At 38.4% G+C, this 5,589-nt stretch overlaps 1 long non-coding RNA gene across 1 annotated transcript; it reads right to left on the minus strand.

The window, feature by feature from the left end:
- Positions 1–764: 764 nt before the first annotated feature.
- On the minus strand, positions 765–2,447 carry LOC309491723. Its single transcript, XR_014203272.1, has 3 exons — positions 2,394–2,447; positions 1,980–2,106; positions 765–841 (listed from the first exon to the last, which is right to left on the minus strand). It is a non-coding gene; the product is annotated as an uncharacterized lncRNA (long non-coding RNA).
- Positions 2,448–5,589: the final 3,142 nt, after the last annotated feature.

Consider the following 5,589-nt stretch of genomic DNA (forward strand, 5'->3'; position numbering starts at 1 on the left):
AGTCGTAAGAAGATTGAAGGTTAAAAGAAGGTTGAAAGATTTAAGTCTTAAGGGAATCCTTTTGAAGGAAAGATCTATAATAATATTCTTTATTACTTCAAAGTACTGCATTTTATTTTATTTTTCTAAACTGTTTTAATTATTCTTATTTCTTTTTATTATTTTAATTTCTTCTATGTAAAGCACTTTGAGTTGCCATTGTGTATGAAATGTGCTATATAAATAAACTTGCCTTGCCTATCTTACCTTGTGAGTATCCTGGCAAGAGTATTGTCTAGAGAAAGTTCTGATTCTGTATTTGCTGTTGGTTTATCGTCTAGTTATCTGTCAAGTCTTAGTTTAGTTTAGTCACTCCTTGTCCTGTCCATGTTTTGCCCCCTTGTGGGATTTGTTTTCCCTGTTTTTTGTCCATAAATAAACTGTGTGTCAAGCATCATGTCTGCGCTTGGGTTCATCCTCAAATTCATGACAGAAACAAGGGTGTGATCATCAGATTTAAAGTTGGAGTAATTTGTGCTGTTTTCCAGTTAGTAGGAAAGATAGAAAGTCTGATACAAAAATACAAAACTACAGTTGTTTAATCATGTATAAATTTTCACAGGCGTCGCGTCGTCTCTTCCCAGGCGTCGCGTCTTCTCTTCCCAGGCGTCGCATCTTCTCTTCCCAGGCGTCGCGTCTTCTCTTCCCAGGCGTCGCGTCGTCTCTTCCCAGGCGTCGCGTCGTCTCTTCCCAGGCGTCGAGTCGTCTCTTCCCAGGTGTCGCGTCGTCTCTTCCCGGGCGTCGCGTCGTCTCTTCCCAGGCGTCGAGTCGTCTCTTCACAGGCGTCGCGTCGTCTCTTCAACTGTAGAATAAAAGGTAAGTATTATGTGAATGCTTGGCTAAAGAGATGTGTCTTTAATCTAGTTTTAAACTGGGACAGCGAGTCTGAGCCTCGAACAATATCAGGAAGGCCATTCCAGAGTTTAGGAGCTAAATGTGAAAATGGAGCTGCGTGTTTTGCCAATTCTTGTTGGATCCTTAATTAATTGATACAGTCCGAGTTTCATTACAATAGCTTTTAAAGATTTTGATGAGCTATCATTCCAGTCAAGGTTGATATCGCCCAGAATTACAAGCTCCTTTGATGTAACAGATTTAATTATGTCAGAAAGGTGAGATAGATAAGAACTTTCACTGACATTAGGGGATTTGTAGGTGACAATAATGGTAATTGCATGTTGAGGTGTAAAATGTACGATCAGTTTTAAGGTTTCAGTTTCGGTTTCAAACTTTGATATTAAAGTTTCTCCGCCGCCGGTCTTGCTAATGCGGTCTTTACGATACAATTCATAAAAGAATCTGGAATATTAGGAGTTAACCATGATTCAGAGATTGCCATTACATGTGCTTTCGACTGCGCAAGCAAGATTTTAAATTCGTCTAGTTTGGGAACAAGGCTTCGGGTGTTTAAATGGCAAATCTTAAAGCCTCTGGTGCTACCGAGTTGACTTAAATTAGTTGGACTTTTTCTTGGATGAGGTCTTCTTCTTTGTACTTTAACTGTTTTGACTAAAGGACTAGAAGAAGATACTTCAGAGGGTAAGATCGGAAAAAATGGGGGAGTAAAGATAATCGGGGTTGGAAGTCTAGAATGGGGAAAATATTTGCGAGTTATCGGTAAAAACATACGCTGTGGTTGCGGTACAGCGGTAAGAAATCTGGTATAGTTTGCAAATGCATATAGTCCCCACAAATGCAATATGCCTAAAGTTGTCAAAAAAGTATTTGAGTCAGGCCCGGGATTTAGCTCAACATTTCCAATAAACAGGAGAATAGTTATTAAAAGTCTTGATGCACTTAAAACGTATTTAGACTTATTTTAATTTTCATCAGAGTCATTTGCTTTAACATCAGTTACCCACCGGTGAAAAATAATAGTTCGGATGGAGAAAGACAATGGCTGATGAGAAGCTGGTTGGCCAGAGTTTTTAAACACAAACCTCTTGTCAGAGCATTGTAGGTTGCTAACCGGCGAACTAGTCCGTGGTGCAGAAAACTCCGCTGACGGCCGGGTACGTGGTAGTCGGACACACCCGCGCAGAGCAGCCGCCTGTGAGCTGTGATTTCCTATCCAATACAAAGAAAGATGATATGAACAAGTCACTCATGAATGATTTTTTAGAGCTAGAACAGAATTGAAATCTGCTTGGTTCACTGATTCTGTTATTCTCCTGTTTACTACAGTGAAGCCGCTTTAAAACAATCTGTATAGGATCAAGCGCTATATAAATGAAGGTGACTTGACTATAACAAGAACATTACAATGAACACACATTTGAAAATCTCACTACAAATAATCCAGAATTTAAGACAAAAGATAATAATCCTTCTCTGCCTGTTACACTTCCTCACACCTGAAACTGATGGGAGTGAATCTCCTGAACTTCTCCAATCTACTGTAGACCATTACTAATCCATTGATGTTGTAACATCTGCTCTAACGTCGGGCGTTTAGATGGATCCCGCGCTAGACACTGGCTAATCAGATCCCTGCATTCTATACAATACGGAGAGAGCTGGTTAGTCATGACCATGTGACCTGGCATTTTTGAAAACAGCATCTAAAACATGATTAATATACTGTAAAATGTTCCTTATCGTTAGTTTAAAAGTGAAGTATGTCGTTTCTGCGACACTAGTGGCAGCGAGTGGAATAAATGACAAAATAAAGCATATTTTCAAAAATATATATATTTTTTACATATATTACATATTTTCTTGCAAAGGCCCCTTCTTCCGTGCATCGCGTCTTCCCCGACTCAAACATCACAAACGCAGCTCTTACTGGTTCATGTGAAGGCATGTTTCAGGTCCAACATATTAGTAATAATTTCAGCTGTGTTGCGCTTGTCTTTATGAAAATGTGCCTTTCCGCATCACAATGCTCTGTTCACTTTGACGTGTTCATGAGCTGTTTAATCTTTGAAAGAATAAATGCAGTGAATTTTGGCTTTCACTTCTGTCACTAAAGCGGCATTTCTTTTCCCACGGCTCTCGCGCCAAACTCTCGCTATACGTTGAGCTATATATAAAACATCTTACATACTTCACCTTTAACTGTTTCTGTACAAAGCCTTTGCTTTATGTGTGTGTTTATCTATGTTATCAATATTATTCACTCACCTTTGGATAATTCGGGGTTCTTAAATGTAACTTTGGCTCGTGTGATTTCCGTTCTATCGTGAAAAGGAGAACATCCGTTCACCATCTGGTACAGCAACACTCCTAGAGACCAGACATTTGCAGGGACGGCGTGGAATCGAGGCTCTGTCAAGACTTCAGGTGGGCAGTAATCCGTAACTCCTGGAAGAAAGACACACATTGTTGAGCTTTTTTTTTTTAAAGCATCAAATAATTAGTAAGTCACTACATTCAGGTTTCCACACTCCCAGAATGCTCACCAATGTATATTTTGCTGTTGTAGCCATCGCTACTAAACAGCTGACCGCAGCCAAAGTCTATCAGCTTGAGCTGTAGCGGGGTTTTCTTCAACAGGAAATTCTGCGCATGAATGTCATTATGGAAAACGCCACGATGGATGCAGTGTTGCACTGCCAGCACAGCCTGTCTCATGATGACCCATGCTGTTGCTTCAGACAAATGATGAAAACGAGTGATGAGGTCCAGCAAGTTCTCGTAGGGTTTGGGATACTCCATAACCAGAGTGAAACCTCTAGGATCTTCAAACCACTCGTATAGCTGTATGACGAAGGGGCTTATGGGTTCTTGCCTCATCATCATCAGCAGCGCCACTTCTGTAACGAGAGGTTTGGGATTCCCAGGCTAGAGAGAAGTAGCAGATGGAAGGTTAGCTGGGTAAAAATCTGAAGAAAACTAATTTTATCTGACCCATAGAAGCCTATGGATGAGTGAGCCAGCTCTCAGATTTCATCACAAATATCTTAATTTGTGTTCCGAAGATGAACGAAAGTCTTACGGGGTTGGAACAACATGAGGGTGAGTGATTACTGACAGAATTTTCAATTTTGGGTGAACTAACCCTTTAATATGTAGTGGAAAAAACACCCAATCTGGCAACACCAGCCACCAGTGTCTACTGACTCTCTTGTTCGATCTCGTTCATCAAAATGAACAAATCTTTTTTCGAGTCATTTCATTCATTTAATGGGCTTTAAATGTTATACTATTAACTGGCAAATTCCCAGAACACATCCACCTACGCAATCTTGATCATATTCTGAATTAAGAAATCATTATAATGCAGTCAAAAATCGTTTACAGGGAACATAAATAATTACTTTACCTTCCGAGTCTTTCGTTCATTTGTCACGTGACAAACGCAATGAATGGATCGTTCATGAACGACTCATCACTTACGTTACAAATCAAAACGAAAAGCAGCAAGGAGGCGTCGTATGATCATTTAAAGTTTTATGACAAGGTCGGTGAGGATGGGAAAAATCTGACGCATAGCTTAAGTGTTAAAACTGATAAAATAATTGTCTGTGGTTCTATATGGGCAGTGGCAATCATTTTGAAAAATTATAGCCTATCTCGCAGCAACATGGAAAAAAAGAACTATGAACTAGTTCATTTTTGGAACTGTGAACTCAGAGTAAAATTTTGAGTATGAACTATGAACTGAACTAGTTCATTTTAAAATTGTGAACTGAACTTTGAACTAGTTCATGTAGAAAGTGAACTTTCCCAACACTGCCTACAGGTGTATTAACTACAGTAATCTGCACTTAAACAACTCAATACACATTCAGATTTTGGCCAACTTACAATATTAAGATAACGATCGTTGTCTATCTTGCGTATCCGCTTGATGGCAACCTGCAAAACAAAAACCCAGTTTCAGTAACATTAACAGTATTCAAGCGCCTGACCTTGCACTAAGTATTAAACCATCTGTACATTGTTTTAAATGTGTTTTGCAAGAGCAAAATGTTTGTACAATTAAGTAAGATTGACCTTTTTGCCATCAAATCTGCGTGTTCCCAGGAACACCTTGCCAAATCCTCCAGATCCAATCATCTCTCCCACGTTATAGAGAGACTCAAAGAACTCTGAAAAACAAACAGAAAAATATGAGACAATTATTAGCTTGCTAGATCCATTGTTTGTTTTGTTTGTTTTAAATATCAGTGCTGGTCGAGAAAATAATATTATAATGGGGGAAATAATTTTAATATTCTCTAAAAACAAGCCTTACTTTGAGTGGAAAACAAGATAATACTGTTTAAAATAATAGAAGAATAAGAAATAATGATATGAAAAGAATTGAAAAGAAAAAACAATTGAAAACAACTATTAGACACACACATGTCAAATTAAGCAATGATATAATGACATAACTTACATTTTACTGTTAAATTCTTATCTGTAATGTTACAAATCTAAAGTAATGGGATTTTTCACACTATCCCCCTGACTTCTGCTTAATGCCTGCATAAATGTCCCAACATCTTATTTCAATTCACAATATTAATAATTATAGTCATTTTATTTCACAATTATCTCGATTACGAGGGCAGAGCCTGGTGATTCCGTGTCAACGATAAAGTTATTTTTCTTATTTTATCT

Source organism: Leuciscus leuciscus (genome assembly GCF_965113295.1).
Source record: "Leuciscus leuciscus genome assembly, contig: HAP1_SCAFFOLD_476, whole genome shotgun sequence".
Taxonomy (NCBI): Eukaryota; Metazoa; Chordata; class Actinopteri; order Cypriniformes; family Leuciscidae; genus Leuciscus; species Leuciscus leuciscus.